Source organism: Idiotropiscis lumnitzeri, chromosome 8 (genome assembly GCF_059441095.1).
Source record: "Idiotropiscis lumnitzeri isolate Australia: NSW breed Sydney's pygmy pipehorse chromosome 8, RoL_Ilum_1.0, whole genome shotgun sequence".
In the NCBI taxonomy this organism is placed as follows: Eukaryota; Metazoa; Chordata; class Actinopteri; order Syngnathiformes; family Syngnathidae; genus Idiotropiscis; species Idiotropiscis lumnitzeri.
In genome coordinates this window covers 870,132-884,563 of record NC_142398.1, presented here as the reverse complement: position 1 = coordinate 884,563, position 14,432 = coordinate 870,132, and the positions used below count along the sequence as shown (strand labels likewise).

The window sequence follows — 14,432 nt, the reverse complement described above, 5'->3', positions numbered from 1 at the left end:
CTTTTTATTCGGTCTTGGCTTTGTACATCATCAAATTTTCAGAAAAATTGCACGACAAACTAACAAAATATTGATGATTTTGCCAGGACTGATGTGTGTTCAAAGTTTCATGAGTTTTCATTCATATTTAGAACTTCAAAATAAGCATTTTTTTTAGTTGGCGAATTGTGCTGAGCTGATTTCGTTGTTGAGTGTAAGCATCGCTGTTTCAGTAAAATAGCATTGAGATTGTTTGGTGTACCTGGGCTCCATTTTAAGCAATATTGCTCAAAATCACTCGTTTTCCACGACAGAATAAAGATGTAAAAGCTTGGCAATAGTTGACGAGATGGCCTTCGTAATTCGCTTCACCTTTTCCAATCATGTTGGAAATTTTCGAATTAGTTTCTTGATTGCTCTCTGATCGGTAGTGGCACTTTTAGCGGTAAACAACAACTGACAGCCCCCTGCCAGACTTCGTAGGGTGGAATCCAATTACATGACTACTCTTGTTTGTTGTGTTACCAAAGTATTTTATCTTAGCGCGACCCCACTTCCATATAACGTGGTATTCTCTGGTTCCCTTCCACTATTGTTATTCCATATACCTGCTTTTAAATAAAAAGCATTTTGGATCTCAAAGTGAGGTGGATGGCAGTAATCCATGTTTGTTTTCCTCTGTGCTTGTACGCGTCCCAGAAATGACTGTCGCCGTGTTTCTTAGTCCCGCTTTATTTAGAACAATATGTATTACTTTAAATAAACATATTCATATAATCGAAATGTTGAACGTTAGTGAATTGATTCTGGCTGGTACATGTCTGAATCGCGATGCATCTAAAAATTGGAATTTCCCTCCACCACTACTTACGATGAATATACTGCTCCGTTGTTTCACTTTGTTAGATCGATAATTTATCAATACCATTTTCTAAGGATGTAAAGATTCAGTAAAAATCAATTTAATATCGATCTAATCTGCTCAAATATGCATCGATATAAAAAAAACTAAAGAATTGATTCGCAACGCCGTTTTCTCACGTTTGTGCAGTAAACAAACTGCACACCTACACTACTTATTACGATGTTAGCTTCCCTTTCATAGCATCACATCAGTGATAAACGAGCATTTATGAAGGAAAAATATTGCGGCTGACGCCGAATTTATTTTACAATAACATAATTTCTGACATAGCCAGCTTTAGTTAGCACGTACAGGCAACCGTGTGCGTCTGATGGAATGTCACACGCGATGTCCTGTTGTGGTATGCTAACATAATGTAGCGTCTGTTGTAGATTGTGGCGGTTTTAGTCAGCGAACGTGTATTAAAAACAAAAATATAATTTTCATATGAGCGTGATTGACATTGTGAAACATCAAGTGCACAAGTGCTAACTTGCGACCACGCCCCGCGTGTTGCGTTTATGAAGTCGGAAATTTAACCTCCCAAAGTACAACATGACACATTTGCCACAAGCCATTGATGGCAACACCCAACTATGAAACAAAACATACCTCGGTCGTTAAAATTTACAGTGCCAAAAAATATTGGGGAAAAAAATGGGTTAACAATTGTTTTGCTGAGCAATGTTATTTCCGAGTTCTGATATGCATCACGCTCGAGATTTCTCTCACTCTCCCTCTCTCTCTCTTTCTGTCTCTTATTTTTTAGTATAAAATCCTTTATAACTACACCATTAGGCACATAAAACTACTACTATAGCAATGTCAGAAATTATTCATGCTGTTTTTCAAATTATGTATTTGTGACGTTCCCGTGGTTTTTCCATGTGTACGACAGGACTCAACGTCTACGTGAGGACTGCTGTCACTTGCCAGCCACATATTTGACATTGCTAATGTTGAGTTAATGTTTTGATCAAACAAGGCTGAGGTGCTAAATTGCAGTTTTGATAAGTGAAGTTGGGAAAATAAGATGTGGTAGTGAACTGTTATTTATTTACATTGTGCTTTTCAAAGTATTGTAGCGTCTTCAAAAGACACTACGTCAGGCGTGTGTTTGGTTATTCCTTTTTTTTTGTTACAACAGAGCTATGCTTATGCCAACTCAGAGCAACCCGGTCCGTCATGTTGGAATTTTTAACTTTAAATGTACCAAAAGTACACACAGATCTCCTTCCCTCTTCTCCGCCCGCATCTTTCCTTCTCGCACTCACCTCCGGTCCAAGTTGTTTAATTATTCTTAATATTTTGTGGATAATAATAATGTATGGATGTAAGGTTTACGTTACAATTGTTAAGGTTTAACATTACTATTCCAGCTTTGCGTCTTTTCCCATCCCGTTGGAGTTTCGCTCACTTCCGTCGCCTCGGCACTTCCGTTGTGTTGTGGTTTTTGCAATAGCACTGTAGTTCAATGTTGTGTTATGGCTTTTGCTATTGTTGTGACATGTCTCGGTCAACGTTGTTTGTGAGAAGAAGGAACCCATTTTATACAAACCAACATAACGCCAGCTGGTTGCAACTCAAAACAACTGTACAACTTTGCTAACTTGTTTTTGTCGGCAGATGGCTCTTCACAATAGCTCCTGTTGGAATTTCTAACTTTAAATGTACCAAAAATTCGAATTAATTATCTGACTCCATTAACCAAACACGACCTACATTCATCCAACAATTATGCGCGCTCTTTTTTGAGAGAAAGATGACCAGGAAGCCGGCAACTTCACACGGGAATGGATTTATTCCTAACAGGAGATCTAATACAAATTTGGGGCTCGGGTCCCTACCATTACAGCTCTGCGCGTCCCTGTACCCAACAGAGGACGACGCCCCCCGAGTTGCCCAGGATCAATTATACATTTCAGCAAACAAAACAAAGATAACCTACTATTCTACTATTGGCTATGTGTCATCTGCAGTTAACTTTAGCTTTCTCTTAGTGGACGTCTTCTGCCCGCAGGATGACGTGTCTGCTCGTCCAATCTCACACAGCAGCGCCTTGATGGCGGGAGGCCTGCGTCAGTACCCCCGGTATCAGAAGTGCGGCTCGTCCTGTACAAAAAATATCTGCCACCTACGCATTACACACAGCCTGCCCTGACCTTCCACTGCACATCGAATCAAAGCACAATCAGCAAATATCTTTATTGCATTAAACGGAATATATGTAACTTGTAGTCAATCGTATTAAATCCTTTATAGTCAAATGTATAAAATCCTTTACTACAAAGCTGCTGTTTGTGAAAAGACAAGATATTTCCAAATATGTTTGCAATGGTTTTGAGCCCTGACGAAACCCAACATTTTCTAAGATGCAAGGACATGCTGTTCAATGTGATATTCCCTTTAGGCTACTCATCATGGCCATGGCTGACAAAAATGTTCAGTCAATATTGTAATTTACGATTATTGAGTAGTTTCATTTAAAAAAAATGAGATGCCTGATGTCATTTTAGCTGTTTGTTTCTTCAACTTATTTTTATTTTTTCTAAGCTATGTGTTTATCAATAAAGTCTAAATACTAAGTATATTTAGGCTGGTAAATGTTTGCTTCCCCCAAATAATTGGTCAATGAGGAGTAGTCTACCTTTCATACCTGAGGGCTACCACCCTCCCCCCACTTTGCAAAGCAAGATACACCCCCACCACACTCCCCCTGTACCTCCTGCTGCTTTGGCTGGTATTGTCCTCATTTGCAAATGAAAGGTGGATAATCGTAGCCAGCATGGCTGTGAGATAAGAATCAAGGTGTCATTTGACAGTGTTCGGAGAAGAAAAGGAGTAAAAGAAATCCGGGGGCTTCTCGTGCTAGAGATTTTATCCGACCGTCTTCAAACTTAATCTAATTATTCTTATCATGAAAAGTTATGGAAAGCTTTTTAATTTTGTTGCATGCTGTTGCCGTGGTGGTGAGCTATTTGCAATAAATAAAAGTTGCTCTTTTCGAGGGTCTAAATTTAGCCAAAACTCATGAAACACAAGACTTGGCAAAAACATTTCCATTTTATCGGGTTATTGTGCAGTTTGTAAACGCAGTCACACTCAGTAGTGTCAACTATATTTTTAACCAAAGCAGGAAGGGTCGACACGAGTAAAAATGAAAGAGCCTGATGGAGTTGAGTCACCGTGGAAATGAGAAGTATTTAGTAAATCAACCTTTAAAAGCCAAACTTACTGCAATGCGTAATCGTTTTTTTGTACTCAAGAAGAAAAGGGTCAAATAAAGACTCAACAACTGATTAGATTTCCGATATTTAGTTTCTTCAATTTCTGGAGAATAGTACAAAGGCAGATATCTGGGCGGCTTTTTCTTAATCTCGCGAGAAACTGCACTCGGGCGAGCACAGTCGAAAAATGCGCACCATCTTTCTGCCCATCTTCAGTTTTTATAGGAGTTTTTTATGTCAAGGGTAATGTAGGTTGAATCGGTTGAATCGGTCGTCCTCGCTCCCTCCCACGGCACGGGTCCACGTCCACGGGAAGGTGGATAGTTGATTCCCGTCTGGTCCCCAAGACTGGCACGCCAAGGCTGGCCTTCTCCGGCGGGCAGTCTCTGCGTCTCTCTCCCCGCTGGCATTCCTCTGTAATCTTGTCGGTGTGCATGTATCGGAATGTGTTTTTGCGATAGCGTCTGTGTGAGTCCTCCAGTGCCCAATTTGGTATGTTTGCATCTCTACAGCCAATGTGGAGAATGTGCTTCGTCGTCTTTGTCCATGTAGTGCTGTGAATGTGAGGGCAGCTCATGGAAATGCTATGTGCGCAAATTTGTTCTCACTCCTGAGAATTTCAATAAAGTTCACACATTTAAACTAAGTATTATAAATTTAGCATATGAGGATAATATAATAAATCAGTAAACATCAGGCCTACAATCCCAGTCATTCTTGTGACCCGTGCTTCTAGTTTCATTTGATAAGTGTTTCTTTTTTCATCAATGTTTAAAATATTCAGTAAACCTGCTAACTTTAATCATCGACATTCTGTCCCGTATGTGTTTAAAATAATGCCAGTAATTGTAATACAATCCTTCAATCCGAGGCCGAAACAATATCTTACCATGAAAATGAAAACCCTAGTGGGGTCGATCCCAATCAAAGTTATATTAGACAACAAAAAGTAACAAATTAACTAGTGCCGTCCCGCGATTAAATTTCTTAACTAAATAATCGCAACACTACTGTAATTAATTGCACTCAATCACCTTTTTCAACTTGTTTGTGAAGATTGTATCAGTCACTTGAATAATATATTGTAATTAACGTAGACCCACCAAATTCTATATAAAATCTATATCTATTTCAATTCCCAGACTGGTGTCATAGCTTTCTTTGAATATAATCTAGACAGTGGCATCCTCACAGGCATTTCCCCCAGAAACAATTTTCCAACGTATGCATTTAGTTTTGCCGATAATCACCACAATCCAGTAGTGTTGGTTCGCAATAATGTCCTAATGATATCCCGCTAATATGGCACAATGTTAGAATTTAGCTTTGCAAGATGGGCAAATTATTCCTGAATTAAATAAAATTTAGTTCACTGAGTTCAAATATCTAAATGCTCAGAGATTACAGATTAAGCCCCGAGCTAACGCTCCAATTTTGACAGTTTTTTGACAAATCTTTAAAGCAACCCAAATGAAATAGTAACCATTTATGATAAAAATAAAAAATAAATAAATAAAAAATAAAAATCCCAAGACTATAATAACGCAGATACCAAATTAAGCAATTTTTTACGGGAAGAATAGATGTTCTCCAAGACATGGCCAGCTCCAAGACCGCTGCAGTCTTCACCTCCTATTGGCTCCCGAATGCCTCCCTCCACCTCTAGGCTGTGCCAACTCTGATTCTGTCAAATGGGGGAGGGTGTAAAGACAGTAAAACAATTGGGGGAGCTGTAGAGCAGAGCCCAAAATCAGTCCGTGTCCGGCAGAGACGCACACAGAGTATTCAACAACAATGGGGGCCTCGATCTTTAGTATGAAGACGCGCATCGATACTCAATGTGATTTGTGGCTCGGCGAAAGTAAACAATTCATACCATTTCCGCTGCTCAGGGACAAGGCACGCACGCGAGGCAACGCCGTAGACATAACAAATATATAATCCTAATGCAAGATGTACTCCTGACTAAATTTGGATGAGTGCATTTTGATAAACCAAATCATATGTGCGATCATATGTGCAGTGTACAATGTACTGGGTCAATTGGTGAATTGAATGGGTGGAGGTCGCTACACCACTCAGACCAGAGCAGGAACAGGGCATACCCACCGCAGGAGGATGGAGAACCAGGTTTCAGAGCTGCCCTCAGATGTTTGAGTTCCGCCACTGGAATGGAGGAGAGCACCACATATGCTCCCCCCAACGGATGTGCACAGTCAAGTTCAGTCCCATCCGGAAATGCCACTCAAATTCCAGTGTTTGTTCAGTCAATGGCAGTGACTCAGGCAATCTTGAGAGTCCACAAGGAGGATAGTGTTGTTGCTCACTGGGAGATGCGGGAGGAGCTCACAGAGCGTGGAATAGCTCGCCCCAGTATCAAGCACCATCGACAAACTGTTGTCCATCCACCGTCCCGAGAATGCCGGGACCTGCCAGTCCTCGTACGCTGAAGCTCCGCGGGCCCCCTATTATGGAATGGGGTTACCAGCAGCAAAGACGACGAAGCACATTCTCCACATTGGCTGTAGAGATGCAAACATACCAAATTGGGCACTGGAGGACTCACACAGACGCTATCGCAAAAAACACATTCCGAAAGACATTACAATTGGAGATCGGAGCACACGCACATACACACTTGCACATACACAGACACATACATACACCTGCACATACACACGCACATACACGTATACCTGCATATACATGCACATCGACAAGATTACAGAGGAATGCGCAGCAGGTTACCTCTTGGCCTCCTAAACCTGCAAGTACAACAATTCTTAGTAACGCTCCTTAATCCAATCCCATATTTTCCTTTTCTGATGTTGTGCAAAATTATGTACAAAATGTGTTCTACTTAGACCAATTAGCAGTTTTTCATTGATGGACTGTTTCGCATGATGTCTGCAACCGGAAGGGACACGCCCTGAGAACGGCCAACTGGAACAGCTGTGTAATGACGACATTATTGGATGGGTCACTGCCAAAAGTCTCACTCCATTCACGTCTCGCCCTGGCCACATAGACTAGGCCTGTCTCCCCCTTCCCCACCTGAAAGATACAGCAACATCGGCCCCAGCGGGGCCAGAAACATCTGATGCACGGTACGGCCAACCTCACCTGAGGTGTCCCCATTCAGCTGGTGACCGTCATGCTGGTCTGTCGGTCTGGCCTCGGCCTCAAGTAAGGACAGTTCCTGACAAGTAAATTTTGTCCCGAATGTAACTCTGGCATCCCCCTACGGAGAACCTACCCTTGCGTTAAGTGAGTAATTTTTTCACAAAAACAGCGCCACCGCCACCTTAACTGAAATTAACTGCAAGTATCACCGCTGTGGTGCCGTATATTATGGAAAAGTCTAAACAATACAACAAAATTTTGCCCTATCCTGGACTGGGTGTGTGTTATCTCGTCGCGCACCCAATGTGAATAATAATAAAACTTGCGGGGCACCTGAGCAGGCTAAAGCAACAACTGTATCTTAATTTGTTTTGTGGACCCTAAATTAGAATATCTTATATCTCCCTCTTTGTTAAGGAGAACATCCAGGATGGGCGTGGTGAGGCGCTATTTGAAGCGTTCTCCAGCCTTCTGGTCACACAGGTCACATGTCACCTCAAACCTGTGGAGAGAACTGGAGGAGTGGCACTTGCAAGCGAGAAGGAGTAAATTACCTCCCTTCTGAAAATTTCAGTTTTGCATAAATTTTGTGTAATAATGTCAATCAATCATTCACTTGATGCTTGAATTTAATTAGTCCAATCTGTCTCCCAAAAATTTGAAAATCAGTACTTGGGAGTGCAATGGGAATTCAGGTTGATCAGGCCTGTCCGCCCATTGCATCCTACATGCTGTAAGGGCTTACCGGTGCCCTCAATCAGGTTTCTTTCATGAGGCCCGTCCCTTAAACATTCACTCAAATCACATACACATACAAACCCTTTTTCTTTCACACTTCCATTCACCAAAAAGATACTTTCCAATTCCACACAGAGACCCCTCCCTCGGCGCCTCCGCCTTGATTTCACTGAGATTTGTGCTGGCAGATCCTTAATTTTGCCTCAATTCAGCCAACGTATGCCGAAGTTTACCACTGTGTGTTTGTGGATTTTCCAATTCAGTCCCCGTGATGTAGTTTCTCCTGTTCCTCCTGGACGTGCGGGCCAACACAACCGCACGGGTCCCGGCACCTACCCTGAGCCGCCCGCCAGGATGCGGCTCCGGGACGCGGCATGCCCGGCGGGCGTATCGGAAACCGTCCCCTCCGCACCAGCCTCACGCGCCCGACAACCCCACCACGTCCCTCGGCCTAAAAGTGGGAGTGGGAAATTTCTGTTTTTCCCAAGGCGGGCCGGTGGCCGCTCAATCGGTAATGATCCTTCTGCAGGTTCACCTGCGGAAACCTTGTTACGACTTTTACTTCCTCTAGAGGCAGACTCTGGGTGAGGCTGGGCCGCATCAGGTTTTCCGCAAGAAAAAAAAAAAAAAAATCTAATCTTCTCAAATGTCTTTATTTTTATTTTTTAACACAAAATAAGATTTAAAAATAAATAAGGAATTAATAAGAAAATAAATAAGGAATTAATAAGAAAATTAATCAGTAATAAATAATAATAATAATAATAATGAGTCAAATGTCTGTATTAACAGTTCTTTAATCTTCTTCTGAACATGAATTGTCCTGAACATGAGTGGAACATTCATCAATCAAACCCCTACTAAAACATCGAAAAATAATTACAATCCTACCCTCGTTTTAAAGCTGAAGATGTGCCCAACAATAATCCGCGGTTCAATTTTATCCACTGTGACCAGGTAATCCTACATTTTATAATTAGTCCCGTCCGTCTGTGCTAGTGCTGATGCAAAGCTCCGTCAGACTGCACATCCTGTTCGCGCATGGGTCTCCTGTCAATCAAATCAAAATCTTGTCAAATAGCAGAGATCCTAAGCATAAACCATAGTTCTGGGATGAGTAGGCCTACTTCTGTAGTTATAAAGCTTTAATTACACTGTAATTAAAGCTTTATAACTACAGACATATCAAATTCGCGGGCCGCACGAACATTAAACTTTCATAATAAGGCGGGGGCCGCAAACTATCATTTGCGGGCCGCGAGTTTGAGACCCCTGCTCTAGATAGTCAAGTTTGATCGTCTTCTCGGCGCAGCCGCCGGCACCGCTGTCGGCCCCCGGCGAGGACCTCACTAAGCCATCCAATCGGTAGTAGCGACGGGCGGTGTGTACAAAGAGCACGGAGTTAATCAACGCGGGCTTATGACCCGCACTTACTGGGAATTCCTCGTTCGTGGGAAATAATTGCAGTCCCCAGTCCCTATCACGAGCGGGGTTCAGAGGGTTACCCGCGCCTCTCGGCGCAGGGCAAGCGCACACGCTGGTCCGCTCAGTGTGGCGCGTGTGCAGCCCCGGACATCTAAGGGCATCACAGACCTGTTATTGCTCAATCTCGCGTGGCTGAGCGCCACTTGTCCCTCTAAGAAGTTTTTCGGACGCTGACCGCTCGGGGGGGCCGCATAACTGTTTAGCATGCTTGAGTCTCGTTCGTTATCGGAATTTACCAGACAAATCGCTCCACCAACTAAGAACAGCCATGCACCACCACCCACGGAATCGAGAAAGAGCTGTCAATCTGTCAATCCTGTCCGTGTCCGGGCCGGGTGAGGTTTCCCGTGTTGAGTCAAATTAAGTCATGGTCATGGGAATAACGCCGCCGGATCGCGAGTCGGCATCGTTTATCGTCGGAACTACGACGGTATCTGATCGTCTTCGAACCTCCGACTTTCGCTCTTGATTAATGAAAACATTCTTGGCAAATGCTTTCGCCCTGGCCCGTCTTGCGTCGGTCCAAGAATTTCACCTCTAGCGGCGCAATACGAATGCCCCCGGCCGTCCCTCTCAATCATGGCCCCGGTTCAGGAGGGAAAACCCACAAAATACAACCGGGGTCCTATTCCATCATTCCTAGCTGCGGTATGCAAGGCGGCGCGGGCCTGCTTTGACCACTCGAATTTTTTCAAAGTAAACGCTTCGGGCCCCAGGTTAGCGGGACACCCAGCCAAGGGCATCCCAGAGGCGGCCGAGAGGCAGGGGCTGGGACAGACGGTGGCACGCCTCGCGGCGGACCGTCAGCTCGCATCCCGAGGTCCAACTACTGGCTTTTTAACTGCAGCAACTTTAAGATAGGCTATTGGAGCTGGAATTAATGCGGCTGCTGGCACCAGACTTGCCCTCCAATTGTTCCTCGCCAAAGGGTTTTGGTGTTCGCTCATTCCAATTACAGGGCCTTGAAAGAGTCCTGTATTGTTATTTTTCGTCACTAGCTCCCCGTGTCGGGAGTGGGTAATTTGCGCGCCTGCTGCCTTCCTTGGATGTGGTAGCCGTTTCTCAGGCTCCCTCTCTGGAATCGAACCCTGATTCCCCGTTACCCGTTGTCACCATGGTAGGCGCAGAAAGTACCATCGAAAATTGATAGGGCAGACATTCGAATGAGACGTCACCGCCGCGGGGGGGCCGGCGATCGGCTCGGGAGTTATCTAGAGTCACCAAAGCGGGGGCCGGGCCGGCGGCACCGCAGTGACCGACAGCAGTCATGAAAGCAGTCCTGTAATTCACTCATGGCGTCGTCACGCCAGGTTTTCACAGTCTTTGTGGTAGGCCTGAATCTGCGCCTGAGAGGGGTGTACGCAGGTGCGAGCTGCAAGGACAGGTGGTCTGACTGGCCGAGAGGGGCGAGTGGGAGGGCTCTGTATGCGTGCTTGATGTTCGAGTACACATGGTCGAGAGTGTTGTCTCCCCTCGTTGGGCACTTGACATGCTGGTGGAACTCTGGGAGTACAGTCTTTAAATTGGCCTTATTAAAGTCTCCCGCTACTACGTGAACGCCATCAGGGTGGGCCCGCTGATGTTTATTGATGACGCACGCGAGTAGCGAGAGCGCCGTGCTAGTGCTAGCGTCGGGAGGGATGTAAACAGCTGTGACAATCACTACCGTTAGCTCCCTCGGGAGAAAATAAGGCCGGCATTTAACGGACATGAACTCGATGTCGGGGGAAGAGTGCTTCTCGACGATCGTGCTATCGCCGCACCAGTTCTCATGCACGTAAACACAGAGCCCCCCGCCCCTCCTCTTACCGGTGTCCCTCGTCCGATCCGCGCGATGTAGCGAGCGCCCGGCCAGCTGGATGCTAGCGTCGGGGACGTCTGCGTGCAGCCAGGTTTCCGTGACGACGATCACACTGCTATCGCGCACATAGCGGTTTCCCAGGATTTGTAATCCCAGGTCGTCGATTTTGTGGACCACGGATCTGGCGTTGGTGAGGTGCAGACTCGGTAGTGGCTGCCTATGGGGCTGCCGTCGCAGCCGTTGCAAGACACCGGACCTGCAGCCTCGCTTCTGCTTCCTCTCTCTGCGTCGCCTGCGCCGCCTCCCGGCCCTGATGACCAGCCACGGTGAGCCGGGCAGCCTCGCCAGTTCGTTCGGAATTTTGCGATCATAGCAAAATTCCTCTGTGATGGTTATTTCGCATCGATATCCAATGTTCACGATGTCCTGGCGGGTATATCGATGTTGTGCCTCAGTTGATGCCAATAAGAGCAAGCAAACACTAATAAAAAGTAATGCATGTATTAACTCTAGAATTGCCACAGTTATCCGAGTAATGGTGGAGCGATCAAAGGAACCATAACTGATTTAATGAGCCATTCGCAGTTTCACTGTATCGGAACCGTGTGTACTTAGACTTGCATGGCTTAATCTTTGAGACAAGCATATGCAACTGGCAGGATCAACCAGGTAGCCCTCGCGTCCGGTGGTCTGTGTGTGGGGGGGGAACCGGAGCAGAAGGGGTGGGGTCGGGCACGGGGACCAGGCGGCACTCGCGGGAGACGGCCTCCCCCGGGGTTACCCTCCGCGGCACACCAACCCCCCCTCGTTTTGTTTGTTGGACGTAGGTTACCGCTTCAGCTCCCATGCGCAGTGAGGCAGTCGGGAGGGCCTCGGGATGGGCTTAGGGCCGCGTTACCGCTTTTAAGGTCTGTGGCGGGCAGGCACCGGAGCCGCCTGAACACCCGCGACGGCAACACGCACTCGGGAGCGGTATCTTTTACAGACGCCTGTAGGTTTTGAGAAACATGCTTTAAGCGGAAAGGACCGCTCGGCAGAACGCGGGCAGGGGTCCCCCGCCCCAGTCGGGTGGCGGGGGTACCCGCGAGCGCGGCAGAATTCCCGTAGTAGGACATCTATGGGCCCGGGTGGCGGACGGGCGCTCGACAGGGTCGTCACGGTCTCGCGGCAAAAGTGGTTTCGTGCGGGGTAGTGCGCTAGAGGTCGATCCGCAGGCCGAAGGAACCGTCCACGTAATACAATCCTTCAAGCCGCAGCAACGAGCGGGATCCTCACAGGCCTTGTTGGGTCAACAGAAAAAAAGACTCCAAATAATTTGAGGCAGGACTTCAGGCTTCGGACTGATTGCACAGAATGTTTTTAACTATTCAAAAAAACCCAAGACAGTTCTCCATTGCTGACAAGAAGGTTCTGACTTAATCCCGACAAAACGACAACTTTTATACAGTTTTTCAAGACCATCTCCATTTCTCTGATTGGGCGAGAGTGGGCTTGGTCCATTCTAACACTGTTTCCAAAGTTATGTTTAATGTTTATAACCTCGGTTACTCCCGGTGGTGTCCCAGAGTGTTATTCTGAATGGCCTTGGCTTTAGTCAATTCTGATTGTGTCCTAGTGTGTCTTTAGTTACCTATGAACTTTATTTATATTGGTGTTACGCTAGTAGTGTTAAGTCATGGCCCTCTTCAGGCCATTGTTTTTCTTTCATTTGTAATTTCAATAACATTTCTCTTTGACAGTTTAGTGTTGGAATTTCTAACTTTAAATGTACCAAAAGTTTACCAAAATAGTTCGAATTAATTATCTGACTCCATTAATGGTTAACCAAACACGACCTTCATTCATCCAACAATTATGCGCGCTCGTTTTTGAGAGAAAGATGACCAGGAAGCTGGCAACTTCACACGGGAGCGGATTTATTCCTAACACGAGATCTAATACAAAGCCTGGGGCTCGGTTCCTACCATTACAGCTCTGCGCGTCCCTGTACCCAACAGAGGACGACGCCCCCCCCCCGAGTTGCCCAGGATCATTTATACATTTCAGCAAACAAAGCAAAGATATCCTACTATTCTACTATTGGCTATGTGTCATCTGCAGTTAACTTTAGCTTTCTCTTAGTGGAGGTCTTCTGCCCGCAAGGTGACGTGTCGGCTCTTCCCACGGTGCGCGCCAAGGCAGTTGTTTGTGCCCTCCACTGCCCATGAACCACTGGATCTGTTATTCTGCTCTCACGGTCAATCGTGTGACCATCTCACACAACAACAGCCGGGTGGCCTTGATCGAAGTCCGGGACCCTTCGCGTCTGCACACTCAGTTCTCCGACGTGCGGCTCATCCTGCACAAAACATCTGCCACCCATGCATTTCACACAGCCTGGCCTGACCTTTTCTCATGCATTGAATTAAAGCCCAATCAGTATATATCTTTATTGCATTAAACTGAATACATGTCACTTGTAGTCAAGCTTATAAAATCCTTTATTAGCGCAACACATGTTGAGGCATTAACCAAACAGTCATTTGAATAATGCATTGCAACCATATGCTCAGCCACAATAGTTCGAATTGTGTGGTTTTTTTTAAGGCACTTGTAGTCACATAAATGATCCTTGTGTTGATTCCTCATTTGGCTCTGCATTTGCCTGTAGGGTGCTCTTTTGAAAGAGGCTAACCTGCCGCTGACTCTGCTAAAAAATGTCTGTATTTGTCTGTTATGAGTTTTCGAAAGAGGCTAACCTGCCTTACAAACCTGACCTCGGTTAAGAATTCTGCATCGGCATGTGGTGTGCTTTCTAAGCCGCACAACTTGGTATCTTTTAGACTCAATTATTGTGTGTAATGTTTGAAAGAGTCTTGGCTGGTTCTTTAATCTGGCATATCGGATTGACGCTGCACATACCCCACGCGTATGATGCATGTCGGAGTTCCTTGCTCTTGTCATATACAATATAACGTGTGCGCTGTGTAATACGCTTCCATCCGAAGGAATTTGGCCAGACCTTGAACTTTTGCATTGTTGCGGCATTTGAATAGGCCTACCTACTGGTGTCGCGGCTCGTGTCTCTGTTTTTAGTGCTGATCTGCGGGGGTTTTTCTGTTTGTTCAAACTTATCTATTTTTATTCTAATTTACATGCGTTGTGAACTCTAAAAGCACCAAGCCAGGCACCACAA

The 14,432-nt window shown here is 45.5% G+C and overlaps 1 protein-coding gene and 1 pseudogene across 6 annotated transcripts in view; one reads left to right on the top strand and one right to left on the bottom strand.

Moving 5' to 3' along the window:
- The window catches only part of LOC148331465 (lysine-specific demethylase 2A-like), a 224,002-nt gene that overhangs the window by 137,347 nt on the left and 72,223 nt on the right, over nt 1–14,432 (top strand). The window lies entirely within an intron of this gene.
- On the bottom strand, nt 9,195–11,929 carry LOC148331466 (18S ribosomal RNA; annotated as a pseudogene).